At 45.0% G+C, this 16,315-nt stretch overlaps 1 protein-coding gene across 3 annotated transcripts in view; it reads right to left on the reverse strand.

Annotated features, from left to right (window-relative positions):
• Plac1 (placenta enriched 1) overlaps window positions 1-16,315 on the reverse strand; it is a 168,590-nt gene that overhangs the window by 35,334 nt on the left and 116,941 nt on the right. The window contains exon 1 of one of the 3 annotated variants that reach the window (XM_028887077.2): window positions 8,710-8,888. The exons of 1 other annotated variant lie outside the window; for it this stretch is intronic. The gene's annotated coding sequence lies outside the window, so the exon portion shown is untranslated. Of the gene's footprint in view, window positions 1-5,146; window positions 5,244-8,709; window positions 8,889-16,315 lie in introns of those variants that run through there. One more of the 3 variants, XM_037199167.1, reaches the window with a different exon arrangement.

Here is a 16,315-nt window from a genome sequence, read left to right on the forward strand (position 1 = left end):
TTTGTATTTTTTATGTTTCTATGCTGAGATTTGTGCATCTACTTGGATGGATGTCTCTTCTGATTTTGTAAGAGGATATTCTTACTGACTAGCTTTCTCTCAAGAGCTATCATGCACAAGGTCCTGGGATCCATCCCCAGCACTACATAAAACCGGGTGTGGTATGCATGCCTGCAGTCCCAGAGCCTGGGAGCTGGCGGCAGAAAGATCAGGAATGTCAAGGGTCATTAGCTGCACAGTGAGTTTCAGACCAGCCTGGTTTTCTTGAGATCTTGTCTTAAAAAAAAAAAAGCTGAACCCCAAGTGCCATTCAAAGGGTGAAAAACAAGCCACACTACCAGCAACATCATTAAAACAAACCTGAGGTAGACTTACTATAAAACTGATTAAAAATAACTGCTATACCACTAATAATCATATAAAGAAAAGTAGCAAAAAATGCAGACTAAATCATGAGGCCAAAAATTAACAAAGTGTTTTCTACAGCCATACCACACTGGATGACCCAATCTCATCTGATCTTGAAAGCTAACAAAGTTTATAGTAATGATGATAAAATAAAAGAAGCAAGGTCAAAGAATAGAAAAAGAATAAAAGAGTGAAAAAATGGAAGGAGATAGAAGAGCAAAGGATTAAAAAATCTTTTTCCAAATAAAGACAAAATATGTAAATAAAATTAGATAAAGGTAGAGCTGAGGCAGGAGCATCACAATTTTGAAGCTAATCTGAGCTACACAGTAAGTTCCACCTAAACTTTACTTCACAGCAAGACCCCATTTCAAACTTTGTAAAAAAAAAAAAGAGAGAGATAAAATTAGAAAACATGAAAAAATGTTTTATAAAACATGAAAACAAAAGATGTTGAAAACAAAGTAAAATAAAACCCACTAAAATGGTAAAGAGTAAAAACAAGAAAGAGAAGACAACAAAAGATTGGAGAAGGTTCTTTCTGCTTTCACTAATACTGATATTTGTCAGGACGGGGATGGGGTGTAGTAGGACGTAGCTGAATTCTATTATACGTCTTCTCTGTTCCTAATGTACAGGATGTGGCTACACATGGGCTAAGTACCAGGCTGGCAAAAGATATACCCTCAGCATCAGTGTGTTGTATTTTCCTTTAATCATTTTATTTTTGAGACCAAACTTCTTGTAGCGCCTTCTGGCCTTGAACCCTCTATGGAGCTGAGGATACCCTTACACTTCTGATTCTCCTGCTTCTACCTCCAGAGTGCATGGGTTACAGGCGTGGGCCACCATGGCAGCTTTGTGTGGTACTGGGATTAACCTTAGGGCTTTGTGCGTGCTAGGCAAACATTCCACCAACTGCTCTGCGTTGCCAGCCCCTTACTGGAGGCACCCCTTGAGAAGTTTCACTTCTTTGTACACGTGGAGCCACTGTTGGGCACCGGAAGCTTTATAGCTTGAGGGCTTTGTACAGGTTCCCATTTGCTCCACAGACCTATACCCCAGCCCAAGGGCATTCCCCTGCATGTGTCAGAGAATCAGGGAAAGAGTCAGAGCATGGAGGTCTGCATTAGATGTGGGGACTGGAGGAAGCCCAGTCTTCTGTCTCAGATTTCTGACCCTGTCTGGCAGGAAACCAGCTTGTGGGAGGGAGAGAGCTGGAGAACTTTCAATCGATATCGGGGAAGGCAGCTCTAGAGGCCAATCTACCTGTCATGGACTCCGAGTCAGATTGTCCACATATTATTAGGTGATGGCATTTGCAACTCATCCTAGAGACCAGAGCTACCAACTCTCTTGATTCCCACCAGCCGGGCCTCCTACTGCCCAAACTTCTCAGTGTGTTTACACCCAGCCCTCTCCATCTCTATGACTACGCACTCTGGGCTATTTCCCACCCCGACACTGTACTCTGGCAGTGCATCTTAGATTTCCTGATTTGTGATTGTTCCTTGTTTTCAGGTTCCCAGAGTAGTTCAGTCTCAAACAATAGCACCTTCCCTCAAGATGGTGCCTGATTATAGTACTCTGAGATACGGGGAGTGACAAAATGGATTTGGGATATACCACCATGCCTGCCTGTGAGAAATATATTAATGTTAGCATTTTACTACGTTTTGCCCTTTTAACACTGCATTATTTTAATGTAGATGCTAGAGATCCAGCCTCAGCTCTTCATGCTTGTGTGACGAGGACGTCAGTGAGCCATCTCCTCCACCCCTGATTATTCATAATTACCTCCCATTCCTTCTAAAATCTCCCACGTGTCATGGCTTTTCCAAGGATCTAGTATCATCCTAAGGCTTTCCAGAACCTAGTAGAGAAGACCTTTTCACAGTCCGTTACTTGCGCTCTAACATCAATCTTCCTCCCGGAACTTGTGCCAACACAGCAGGTCACTCTTGACACCTATGCCATGCCCTGGGTTTTTAGACCAGCATTGCAGGTCCCATAGCTCCAGTGCTAGTGGGGATGACAGGTCGAGCTGGTAGGTAGGAGAGTGGCAGGCTTGAGTTTTTCAGGCAACATGCCATGACTGCAGGAATCCTGGCCTCACAAAGTCACAATTTCTACAAAATGATTTATGTTTAGATGGCAGACCCAGCTTAAAGCACTCAAAAATGGTTACCATTAAATTCTTTTGTACATCCATACAAGTTCTGTTCATGAACAATACCTAGGCAAATGGTCACAGGAAACGTGTCAGTTCAAAGAAGGTAATTATACAGCAGGTGAGACGACGCAGAGGGTAAAGGCCCTCGTTACCGAAGCCTGAGTCCCATTCGAGGAAATGCGCAGTGTCCATGCCGGCTTCCGTGAGCCCTGAAGCTATCCAGCAAAGGCAAGTCTGTCAAAGGCAACGGCGTCATTTTACATTCCCCAGACCCCTAGCAGTGGAAGGAGAGAACTAAGTCCCCCAAACTGTCCTCTGACCTCCATGTGAAAAGGCACGCACACGCCCCCAGAACACAGGCATGCACACACATGCACAAGTAAGTAAATATAATTTAAAGTAAAATAAAAACGATTTGGAGAAATCTACTTTCAACAGGAGCCAGTTAAAGAATGTTACAAGTACACACATGCACAAGTAAGTAAATATAATTTAAAGTAAAATAAAATGATTTGGAGAAATCTATTTTCAAAGGGAGCCAATTAAAGAATGTTACAAGTATCTCATTTAAAATATAGTACATACTAAATGTCTATTAACTTCAGTTTCTTTATGTGTAAAATAGAGAACACACACACACACACACACACACACACACACACACACACACACTTGCAATGAAACGCTTGTCTGTTTAGAAAACCCAAGTCATGTTGGGTATGGTAGCAGACACCTGTAATGCCAGCACTCAAGAAGCTGAGGTAACAGCACCATGAGTTCAAGGCCAGGCTGAGCTACTCAGTAAGACTGTGTCTCAAAGAACAAAATGAAACAATAGAGTTGGTTGTGCTGGTGCATATCAGTAGGGTATGCCCAATCATAAGTTTGAGGCTAGCCTAGGCTACATATTTGGGCTAGGGAGATGGCTCAATGGTAAATCACTTGCTGCATAAGTGTGCAGATGGAAGTTCAGATTCCAGCACTCACATTGAAAAAAAAAAGCTGGCAGGCATTGTAGCCCATCTTTGATCTCAGTGAGTAGGGTATGGAGACAGGGCATCTCCAGAGCAAACTAGCTAGCTAGACCAGCTAAATTGCTGAGCTCCAAGTTCAGCAAGAGACTTTCCCTTAGTAAAAAACCTGGTGGGTAACTAAGAAAAGACATTTGACACCTATCTCTGGTCTTCACATGCATACACTCCCATGTGCACCCCCCCCATACACACATGTGTGCACACATAGACCACACACACAAGAGAAACAAAGGAAAACAAAAATTAATCAACATCTTGGTTTTAGCCCAAACATAGACGTTTGTATATAAGGAAATGTATCTATACAGAAACATACAAGGAAAGTGTAACCGCCCCTGTTTAGCCCTGAAGCCACAGGACTCTATTCAGCAAGTGAGTCAAAGACAACGAAGTCATCTTATATTCCTTTAAATTTCTTCAAATAAAATCTTGCTGGGAGGGGGGAGAATAGGGGAACCCATGGCTGATATGTAGAACTGAATGGTATTGTAAAATAAAATATATATAAAAAATAAAATAATAATAATAATAATAATAAAGAAACGTAAAAAAAAAATCTTGCAACCAGTGTGAAAGCATGGCACCTTTGCCCTGCCATGTCCCCAAGCTAGAGAATCAGTGCCCATGTGGAGTTTAGCCTCTATGGGTAACTTTCAATGGTCAAGCGCATGCTTCCCCTCTAAACATATCCTGGGTCCTGCCTTCCTATTAGCAATCTGCACTCAGAAGCAAGGGCCTTGGGTTGGGTATGGGCCTCCCCAGTACAGGAAGCAGGTTGAAATCTTGCTTTGGAGTCTCACAGGACTCTTCATACAAAGCCACCTTGTTCCCATTTCCAAGGGAAATGCTCCGCTCTGAGAAAGGAACACTCAGCCGCAGCCAGGGAACTGAGCCCCTTCTGCAGACCTCGCTTCTACACTTTTCATTCTCGAACGGCCACTCTCGAGTCACAAAACAGGTTCGAGAAGACCTGTGCTGGCTGGGAGGTGGTTTTTCACAAGACCCGGGACATCAGGTAAAACCCCAGAGGCTGAAGAGGGAACCTGGGACGTGTTCCTTCACAGTGCGAAATCTCTCCTAGACACATTCACCAGTTAGGGTGGTTTCTAGATCAAAGAGCCCTCCCTCTGTGTACCCTTTGGTGAGGATAGCTCGGTGGGTTAGGGTACTGATAGGTTAGGTTAGCCTGATAACCTGGGTTTGATCCCCAGAACCCACGTGGTGGAAGGAGAGAACCGGTTTTTTCCGGTTGTTGTCTGACCTACACATATGGGCTGTGGTATGCACACTGCCCCCACTCACAAAATTAAAAAATGTGGCACACGCCTTTAATCCCAGCACTTGGAAGGCAGAGCCAGGCAGATGTCTGTGAGTTTGAGGCCAGCCTGGGCTACCGAGTGAGTTCCAGGAAAAGGCTCAAAGCTACACAGAGAATCCCTGTCTCGAAAAACAACAACAACAATAAACAAACAAACAAACAAATAAATAAATAAAGTAATAATAAATAGATAAAGCAATATCTAAAACTGACCTTTCTGTTTCTTGGCTATGCAAATTCTTCCACCTGGTTCTCTTCCAGCAGAGCAGATGCTCCTACAGTCAAAGGGCACCACTCATGTAGGTGAAAAGGAAAGGCCCGAAATGGACTTGCTTCTTACAGGGAAGTAAATCTGCATGACCCCAGGCAAAGGCTCCAGAAATCAGCCACCTCTTTCCTCATTCCACTCACCTTTCACACTCTGACCAGTGACACCCAGTACTGAAGAGAAGAAATGGAGTCGGAGAGGCCAGTTGAGAACTGGGAAAACGAATCTGGATTCGAGACTCAAACATCATTAGGAGGCTAATATCAAGCAGTCCTCCCACTTAGCTTTATCGTAGAAGCTGGATGATTTTAATTCTTACACTTATTCCGTCAACTTTGAGCTGCTTTGTGTGTGTGCGCACACGTGTGTGTGTGTGTGTGTGTGTGTGTGTGTGTGTGTGTGTGTGATATGAGATAAAGGTCCCGTTTTATTCTTTTGGATGTGGTTATTCAGTTGTCACAGAATCATTTACTGAACAGGCTATCATTTCCAGTATATCTTCTTGACACTTATATCAGAAATTAGTTGAGTGTATACCCTTGGGTTTATTTCTGGGCTCTCTGTTCTGTTTTGTTGTTCTTCATGTGTGTGGTTTCATGCCTGCACCCTACTGTTTTGGTCAATATAGTTTCATCACGTAGTTTGAAATTAGAAAGTATGATGACTCTAACTTTGGTTTTCTTTCTCAAGTTTGCATAGACCTTTTTAAAAAACATGTTTTTTGTTGTTGTTATGATTCCATATACGTTTTAGATGTTTTTCTATTTCTATAAAAAAAAAAGGCCACTGGAATTTCCATAAAGATTGCATCTAATCTGAATTGCACTTTGGATAGTATGGAAATTTTAAGAGCACGGGAGGTATTTGTATTCACTAATGCCATCTATGTCTTTCCTTAATGTTTTATAGTTTTCATGTATGGATCTTTCACTTCCTTGGTAAGCTGCTCTGCCTCTCTCACATGGCTGTTCGTTTGGAGGAGCAGGTAGGAGCAGGGTGAGAAACCCTTTGGACAAGTAGTGTTGCTGGGCCAGAGCACCCACTGGAGGTTTGGAACCCATCTGACTGTTCCAATTGTTCTGATCTTGTATAAACACAGCCTAAATCCCCACGAAGAACTTCCGAGCTCAGGAGTCCAACATGGTCTCAGTGCTCCTCCACTGTTCTGAGCAGAGGACAGCTGGTGAACGGGCCAAACTCCATGTGTGAGAAAGTGACAAAGGTCCTGTTAGTTTTGTTCCCATGCTCATAGACAGCATGGTCCCAGGCAGGGAAGGTAGCTCCCACACAGATGTATCTATACCCTCAGAAAAAGGCTTTGGGTTTTCTTAATGAACTGGCTACCCCAGAAAGAAAGACACTATTGACCCTTGTATTTACTGAGCACTTAGTATATGCCTGTGCATTACGTCCATTATCTCACTTATCTCCACAGCCACTCTGTCATTATCCCCATCTTTCAGAGGAAGAAATTGAGGTTGCCCCAGGTTACACAGCTGTGGGACTCTAAAGTTCAGTCTTGGTAATAAAGGTCGACCTTAGAAACGGCAGCTGGTGTGGAGAACCAAGGACTTCCTCATTCCAGTCTACAAGAACCACTGAACTCCTCCTCCAAGCAGGGTTCTGGCCCTCCCTGATCCCCAAACCATTGGAAGCATGGCTATTAGTGTGAAAGGGGGACAAGAGAAGACCAGGGTACTCCAATAGGTACTTCTCCTTCAGGGGCAGCAGAAGGAAGTGAAGCAGACCATGTAATGGAGAGGAACAGGCTGGCTTCGGAATAAACAGCAGCTGGTTCATAAACACAATTACACTTCTACCCCCTTTAAGCCAATGGTTATTAACCTGTTTGGAATATGGACCCTCTGAGAATTTGAGGAAAGTTGTGGACCCTGTCCTGGGGGAAAAGCTAAATGGAAACCCACAATTTTTCACATAGTTTCAGAGAAATTTATTGAGTTTCTTGTATGCTATCCAAGAGTAACAGACCCCAGGTTAAAAACTCCTGCTTTAAGCGAACCCAATTCTATGCTTTAAAATGTAAAAGAGAACAATGACTCCTTTAAATAACAAGGCAACCTAGGGCACAAAACCCAGGCTTTGCTTCATAAAGCTTTTGTTTTCAATTCCCAATTGCTTGCATGAGATACATACACACTCAGCATCCCGTCCCCCAGTTCCCTGTGAGAGGCGCAGATGACTGACCGCCCTAAGGGCTGGCCGGAGAAACTGTACAGAAGGTGGTAGAAAATTCCTTCTGTTACTAGAGGTTGGGTAGCCACTTAACAGACAGGGGTGACTTCATTGGATGGAGACTGGGTTGCCTGACCTTAAGAGCCCAGCCAGCACCTGAGGTCACTATGCGCTGTGTAAAAGCTGTATAGATTGGACCACGTCTGTTCCTACTGCTGGCTTCATGAGGGGCCAGGGACCCGACAGCGGCAGACTCGGTATCCATTGGCTCCCTCACCTACCTGAGTCGGCAGTCAGCCTTCTTACTTTAGCCCATGTTATTCCAAATAGCAACTGTGAGTTCCTTGCCAACTAGAGGCCCCATTGTTCTTTTACAAAAATATTAGATAATCCCAACCCAAGTCATTCCAAGACAATTTCCCCCGGCCTCTTGGGTTGTGAGTAGACAAGGTCTCACTGTAATCTTTAGTAGAATTGTTAGTTACAGCCTGCTATTTCTTCTCCAATCCACTTCCAACGTTTAAGCTTTCACAAATAGTCGCAAAGCACAGACCGGATGCACATGTTCCACAGCACTTTGCTCTTTAAAGATTTTGATTTGAAAGAAAGAGACTAGGTGATATGTTGGAAAGTACAGTGGCCCCAGAGCCCTTAGGCCATCACGCATTACCTCCTTACCTCTCTGAGCTTCATTTCCCACCAGTAGACAGCGGTGAAAGCTGCCCATGGAAGGTCCCGCTTCCATGTGCTTGGGAAATTGAGGCAGAGCCATGCGCTACAGAGTGAGTGCTAGGCCAGCCTGCGCAATATTGTGAGATCCTGTCCCAATCCCCCTGCAGAAAAAGGACACTTACTCTGCTCCTCTCTCAGACAGGTGCCATGGAAGACTCACAGAAGCGAATGAACCCACAGAAAATGTTAACCAGTAAGCTTCTGAACACATGACAACTCACAACCACTATTTCACTTAAGCTTCCGACAGTCCCAGGAGCCACACAAATCCTCATTGTTTTGTCGTGTATTCATTTACTCCCTTGCTCCCTCTCCTTCTTCCGTCCTCAGAAAAACGTGCAGAGAGGCCATGCTATGATCAGGTACTGCATGCAGCCTGTGCGTGTTTTCTTTTGTGTGTACAGACTTAGAAACCGACTTAGCAAAGCAAAAGAACACAGCAAAGCACTGGACTAGCCCTGTCTCCCCACACCCTTTTTTTCCCCTCTCTCCTTTCTCTCCTTCTCCCCCAGGCTATATTTCCATCACTCCAAGTTACTTGTCCCCAAACATTCCCCCATTGTAATAAGAAGTCGTTACTCACTTTAAGAAAAAGAAATCTTTGGCTCTCTGAGAATTCTGAGGCTGTTGGTCCTGTTTTCTCCGTGTGGAGCACCAGGGAAGGGGTAGGGAAAGGATGAGGCAGGTCCCTTAGATGTGAATCTTCGATGCCTGCAGTGTTCCAGTATATATGGCTTTCAGAAGATGCCTGAGTATGTTCGCCCTCTCCCTTTTCCCGCCCCCTTTCCTAACTCTCAAGCTGCAAAACGAACCTGAGGCAACCAAACGCACCAGGTGTCTCCAACTTTCTAATTGCTCGAGGCAGACTCCCTCTCAGCCAAGAGTCTTGAAATATTTATCCAAATTTTGGGTTCACTGGATTAATGCCTTAAGCTGGTGCACAATCCCACTGAAGGTCAGTGTTCTTGTCCTAATGTTGTCCAATGTCTGTGTGGTATTCAGACCTGAACATGATAACTTCACTCCAGATTGCAAATTCCCCAGAGTGCACCCTGGAGAGAGAAGGCAGCTCACATTGTTTGCAGATCGGTCAGCATAATGATTCAAGGTGGGCTCGGGATTGAAACTGCCTTGAGATAAAGCAGATCAGCCCCAATTCACCCCTGGGGGAAGGCCTCTGAGCAGGGGAATGTGCAAGGCCCCCCCAGTTTAGAGGAGACATCCGCTCCCCTCTGCTTTGGGCTCTACTAGTTGGCAGATGGAGGCCCCGCACAAATGCTGGCCAGACCAAAATGGTGCCGAGACAGCCACGATATTGTTTAAAAAGAAAGAAAGGAAACATCTGCAAATGCTGCCTTGGTGCTGAGCAGGGACAGCCTGCTGCTTTTCCTCACAGGCCCATGGTGGGCTAGCTCCTGACTGCTCAGAAAGGCTCCCCGAACCAGATGCATCGGAGAGATGTTTTCCATCCCCCCCCCCCCAGGAAATGCTTGTGTTTAGTCATCCTTACTCCATGGGCTGAGTCAGCAAGCTCCGATTTAACCGCAGCTGCTTTCCAACGGTAAGTTAAGAAGACCAGTTAGTTGAGTGAGGAACACTTTGGCTGAAACGCTTTGACAGCCCAGCCGGAGCTCCCAAATCGGATGGCTAACGAGAGGAATTGCAATTTGGGCCCTGCTCAATACCTTTTTCAGTCCTTCTGGGTGGGCCTCACTTACTCTTTAGTGTGTTTGTACTACAGAGCATTCCAGAATGAGCAGAGACAGCAGTCTGTGTAACTTTAAGAGACCACTATGGTGCCACAATGTGATCTTTGGCTTAGGATTTAAATCCTGGTTCTGTCAATAATTTGCTATATAACTATAGGGCAATTGTCCCCTCTCTCCAGGTCTTCACATTCACCTATTTAAATTAGAGGCTGCGATAAGATCACTTCGAAGGGTTCTTCCTGCTCTGGTGACCTGTGGAACAGTCAAGGACAGATGGCCAGCTGCTCTTTCCCCAGTTTACCTGGGGAAAACACTGCAGAACCTGTTTCGGGAATCTTCTAGATCTTTTTCCCACCTGTGGTGAAACATCCTCCCCGTGCCTGACCACAGCCTGTTTTCTCTTGTTTGGACCTCCCCAGACACGGAGTACCCCTGGGGAACATTATTTTCCAAAGAATCCTTTGGCAACTTTAAGGGCTCCAGTCTGTGTTCTGTTAAAGCCTCTGCAACTGTGGGCCACAACTGCTGATGCCCGAGGTTTCACTGACCACACTTTCTCCCCTCATCAGAGAAGTTTCTCCATTCTTTTGGTCACTGGCACTGACTCATGAACGGAGGGGGACAAACCTAACATTAGCTGTCAGGGAGAAGAAAAATCACATATTCCAGAAGCAGCCAGACGGTGTCCAGGATCACAGAGTTGTCCTAGGCTACAGAGAATCTTAGACACCGGAAGAGGATGGACCTGCATAATGTAGCCATATAAACTCCCCTATCCATCTCTGGATACAGGAGACCAAGGGTCAAAAACATCTGACATTGGCCAAACCCTTAATGGGTGTGCATCAGACATTGTTGTGTGCACATCACTTGCACATCTAATAATTAGCCCTGCTACTTCACTGCACAGTATTATGGTCATTTCCTATTTTATAGATGAGGAAACAAAGGTGCACGGTGGTAATGAACCTCTCCAGGTGAAACAGCTAATAAACAGAGGAGCTGTCACTCATCACCACTTCCGAGCATCATGGGAGGAGGGAAGAGGGTGCTGATGAAGTTGACTGCCCCACCTGCCTCATATTTCTGCATCTCTTGTCCAGGTTTGGTGCTGGTCTTGGTTTCTTGGTTTCACAGAGAGAAAAACCAGAAAACAACTTTCCCCCTGCTGATCTGTGATAGTCCTAGAATGAGTCGGGTGTTCCTCTTAAAAGGGAAACACAGAGAAAGGACACTGTATAAAATAGCTTTCCCCGGAGCTAAGCAACTATTGAAAACTTAGCTACATTTCTCTCTGCTGGTAAGTCTATTAGATTAGTCAAATATCAGAGTATGGGGAGAGCTAATAACGTGTGTAGTCCCAGTGCTTCTGGTCATGGATCAGGCAACTGAACCCGATAGAGTAGTTCAGGTACCAGATACTTAGACCCATTACTGTCTCCATGGTTTCTCTGTATTCCAAAGAAAGTAGGAAACAAAACTTTACAGCTTGCTCAAAGCAAGGAGAGAAAGAACCTAACTTCTACCACGACTGTGGCAGCCGCTCAATTCTTAGACAACCACAAAATAAAGGCCAGAAGACATTAGTTGTAGCTGTGAAACAGTTTAAGGGGTCCTTTCCTGGGGGAAGAGTGTCATGGCCTCAAGTTGCTCCGATGTGGAGTCCTGGTTACTGTATCAGAGACTGGGTTGAGAGAACACTTTAAAGCCTGGGATAGGGCAGGAAATGTCAAAGTTGGCTACTATTCCCTCATGAGTTAATCTTACAAGGGAGTCTGGGAGAGAGAGTCGCCTGTATTAGAGCCACACTTTTCAGTGGGCTGTTCCAAAGGTCATGCCTAACAGAGGGGCAGAAACTAGGTTTTCAAAGGCAGTGACAGAGCAAGCAGCTGCCACCTTTGGGTGGTCTGTCCGTGTTCCGTGTGTGGGCCGTGCCCTCAGAAGCCGGAAGGGAGCATTGGATCCCCTGGACTGGAGTTACAGATAGTTGGTAGGCACAATATGGGTGCTAAATCTTGTCCTCTGGAAGAACAGCCTTAACTGTTCTCAACCTTAACTGTGCTTAACCTTAACTGTTCTTAACCTTAACTGTTCTTAACCTTAACTGTCGGGCGATCTCTCACAGCCCTCTTAGGACCAGTATTTTTTTCTTACACGAGGTCTGCTTACCTTAATGGATCACACACAAGCACACTAATGACTGAGGAAAGCCTACTTAAAAAACAAGTTGCTCAAAATCTGGCCTGTTGACTGTGATCGAAAGAGAATTCCCAAAGCTTGCTTGAATGAAGCTGAGTGAAGCCATCTTCCTTTTTAATTTTGAGTGTGCAGATGTTACTGCAATGCTTTCAAGCCAAAGCTTATAAAATATTACTTTAAAATAAATTTTATGGTGGTATAAATTTTCACTAATCCCAATACAGAAGTCAATATGGAAAAACTAGAAGAAAGACCTGGGGCTTTGTTTGTGGTTGAAGCCTCCCAGGAACTGGCCCGAAGGAACAGTAGCTTAATGCCTGTTTTCAAAGAAATACCAGCAGATCATCCACATTCCCTAGTGTCAACCCACAATGTATTTTCCAGTCTCTTCCTTTTAAGTGCAGAACAAAAGTGCCAGAATACAAAACTAGAAGGTTCCAAATTGTAGATCCTGCCTCATTTGCTTGCTAGCTGAGGCAATACACACAGAAAAACTTAAGTGCTGCTACAATAGAAAGATTGGAATGGATCATTGAAACATCCACGTTGTGTTTTGGGGTACAGTGTATTACTGCCTACCAACTTTCCCATGTGGGAAGAAAGTCGACCACACACCATCTTAGAAGCAAATGAGCTTCCTCTTTGTTTTATAGGATGCCTGAAGTCTGATTACCTTTCATAATCAGCCAACCTCTTAATTCGTCCCAGGTTGTAGCGAAATTTCCAATCCATTGAAGCAGCTTAGTTCAGGAGGTAAGACCAAGGCAAGTGAAAGAGAGGGGTATTTGTGGGTGGGGGTGTGGTACACAGGTCCGCCTAGGAAGAATTTTCTAGGTAGTCAGTACTTCTAAGCTCAAAAAAAAAAAAAAAAAAAGAAAGAAAGAAAGAAAGAAAGAAAGAAAGAAAGAAAGAAAGAAAGAAAGAAAGAAATCTGCTTTTGTAGTGTTAGGGATGACATTTCATTGCAAAAATAAATGATTTGGTCATTGCCATTTCATGGTTGCTGGCAAGCGCCCTCCCTCTGCTTTCTAACAATTTCCATTTTAGGCACTGACAAACCCTTCAAAGGGATTCAGCCAGATATCCACCCAAAGTTGCGTATTTGGCAGTTTCATAGGGAGAAATCTGGGGCCTCTGGGCAGAAAAAAAAATGCCAAAAAGGGCTCCCTGCTTCTTTGTTAATTGTTAACAAACAGATCACCACAACTAGTCGCAGGCTCTCCGTGGGCAGCAGTGTGGGGAGGAAGGGAGAGAACGGAAGTTGTTGGCAGGGCCTGCTTCCTTGGCTCCAGTTCTCGCTCTCGGCCTCCATTGCTGCCTGTACTTTTCCCAAAGCCGGGTGTTGCCTCAACTGTTAACCCTAACCAATGCTGGCCCAGCTCTCAGCAGGCCAGCATCAGCATCCCCCCGCAGATCCAGAGCCACAGTGGGAGCGCAAGTCACAGGGCGCGAGGCCCTGAGGCTGTAGGCTTTCTCAATCTCTTGGAAGCTCATCTTACCCAACTGGCTGAACCTATTAGCACACTGTCACCAGGGATCTTCTCTGGGAACATCCCAGTTGATCTCTGAACCCAACCTGAAGACCCACAAAACCCAGAGCACTTCGGCTTGCCAATGAGAAGGTAGGAACTCCTTCCTGCTTGACCAGTAGCTTCAACAGCCTGATGCTCAAACAGATTTCACATCCATGTTCTCCTCAGTTTTGGAGGCTCTTCTTCTGGCTCCTGAAATGAACAGTTCCCTTCTCTTCATCCAGAATTTGTCTATCCTGATATCTCAGCTCAGGCCCTACCTGTGTATTTTCTTTTCTGCAAGCCCCCCCCCCTTTTTTTTGGTCTAACTCATAGGCCTCATTACCATTAGTAATCAAAGCCAGCTTTCCACATCCATGGGTTCAAGCAACTGCAGATGCAGTGTTTTCGAACAAGTTGCACTGTGCTGAACGTGTCCAGCCACCCCACCCACTCACCACTCCCTAACTCACAGAGCACAACAACTATTCGTGTAACATTTACATTGACTTCGGTATTATAAGTAATCTGGAGATCATAAAAGGTACCCAGATGATGTGAAGCTCATATGCAAACACTATAACATTTTATATAAGAGATTTCAATGTGTACTCATAGGGGCATTGTGGAACCAATCCCCAGTGGATGACACTGAATACTTGTGTGTTTGCTTTTCGGTCATCTCTCCTGTGAGGCAATAAGCCTCATAAGGACACAGGGATGCTTCTCTTTTATTCAATACTGTATGACCAGGGCCTATCATAGTGCCTGGAACATAGTAGATTCTCCATAAATCTTTGTTGAGTGAGAGAATAAGATGCTAGCACATTCTATGGGCATTTAAAGCAAGCCTCTTGTTTCCCCTGTAGGTTGGACCTCCGAAAGCTTTCTGCATTTGCCCCCGTTGCATCCTATCTGGAAAAGGCACTGGCCCCAACTCTCTCTATCCCCAGTCACACCCAGCCCCTCCTTTTCACTTGGTTCATGATGCCCATGATCTGGGCATGGGCACCAGGAAGCTTCACTGGCTAGAGGTAGTTGCTGTTGGGGATTTGCCAAGCAGTGGCTCCAGCTACAGCATACTGAGGTATCATCACAGGGAGGGCCACATCATTGCTTAATACTCCAGTTTCTCTGCCCTTCCTTTTGGGAGCCATCTTAAAGACGCTATTTAGATGCCCTGTCTAAACAATAGTCAGCCTGCTCAACAACAAAGAAAGTCAAGTCGCTGCTGTAGCTGAAAATCACCCTCATTTCAGTTTGTCAGCTTTCCTCCAGGAACCTCTCAAAAGGCTGTCTGCTCCATTAAATGGCAGCCACAGCCATGCAGCTGTTCAGCATGTCAGCAGAGCTCCTCTTCCCTAAAAGGAAGTAATGAAGAGGGATGAGGTACCAGATCGCCAGCAACTGAAAACAACTCCCAAAGGGGTAGCATACCTTCTGTTCTTTCTTCCTGTTAATGAGTCTCCATGAACTTGGCGTGTGGTGGGTACAGAAGACATGGAAGGCCTTGTGCTTTTCAATTAGAACTCGGAATGGTGATGAACACAGCCATGTCTGCTCTTCCTTCCTATTACCATAGAGGCTTTTCCCTACCCCAAATTTACAATAACATTAATTCCACTATGAGGATCTTCCCCCACACATACAAGTTTACCAATATTGAAAATACTTCCTCCCTCTCTTTCTAGGACAGGATCTCATGTTAGGTAGCAAAGGCTGGCCTCAAACCCACCGAATAGTAGAGAATGACTTTGAACTTCTGAGGTTTCCTGCCTCCACCTCTCAAGTGCTGGCACTGCACGCATGTGCCAACCATGCCTAATTTTATGCAGTGTGGGGGATTGAACCCAGGACTTCATGCATGCTAGGCAAGGACTCTACTAGCTGAGCTACATCTCCAGGCCATAAATTAGGTTTCAGCCTAGAAATATGACTTCTGGGGCTGGGTCCTGCATATGTAATCCCCACCCCCAACATGTACAACTCAGGTGGTCACCGAAACAGTATTGGCAAAATGGTACTTCCCTGGAATGGGATTCTTAGCAGACACACAAGTCACAAGTGTAAGACAGATTTATTTTCCCTGTTTCGGGAAACTCTCTGTCTCGCAAACGAGGAAGGCCAAGCCAGGCATGGTAAGAAACTATACCTTCCCGCTGCCTGTCAGCTCTTTGCAGCGATTTCTCAGAATCCTTTCTTTTCATTCCCTTTCACTGATTCAGCCTCCCAATGGCTCCTTGATTCCAGGGCATCGATCTCCCCGTTCATCTTTGCTTCCAATCAGAAAGAGCGTTGTAAAACCTCCCTTCGGTCAAAGCTCTCTTCTGCTAGAGGAAGAGTGCTAACTAACTCTACCAGCATGCTGGCAGAGGCCGGCCAGGGGACGTGTTTAAGAGGTAAAGGAGCTCGGGAGCGGTGAGGAGAGCCGGCACTGACTGCTGGACTTAGGACAAGTGACTCGAACTTTCTGGGACTGTTTCCTCATCTGAAGAAAGGATGTAGTGCTCATGTCACTACCCTAGGATGAAAAAATAAGGCTAGAAGGAGGAGATCAAAACCCAAACCCAAACCAAAAAAGCTAAACATAGTGGACTCACTTCGTGTGATGCCTGGCATATAGAAAGTACTCTAGGAGGGTTAGCTGTTATGAACATTGTTATTATTGTCGATAGGCCAGAAATAGGTTTGTTCTTTGAGAAATTCTTTGTAACCTCATAACACTCTCTGGAATGAGATTTTTGTATTTTCTTCATGTTTATTGTACATT

The sequence above is a fragment of the Peromyscus leucopus genome, chromosome X, assembly GCF_004664715.2.
Source record: "Peromyscus leucopus breed LL Stock chromosome X, UCI_PerLeu_2.1, whole genome shotgun sequence".
Classification (NCBI taxonomy): domain Eukaryota; kingdom Metazoa; phylum Chordata; class Mammalia; order Rodentia; family Cricetidae; genus Peromyscus; species Peromyscus leucopus.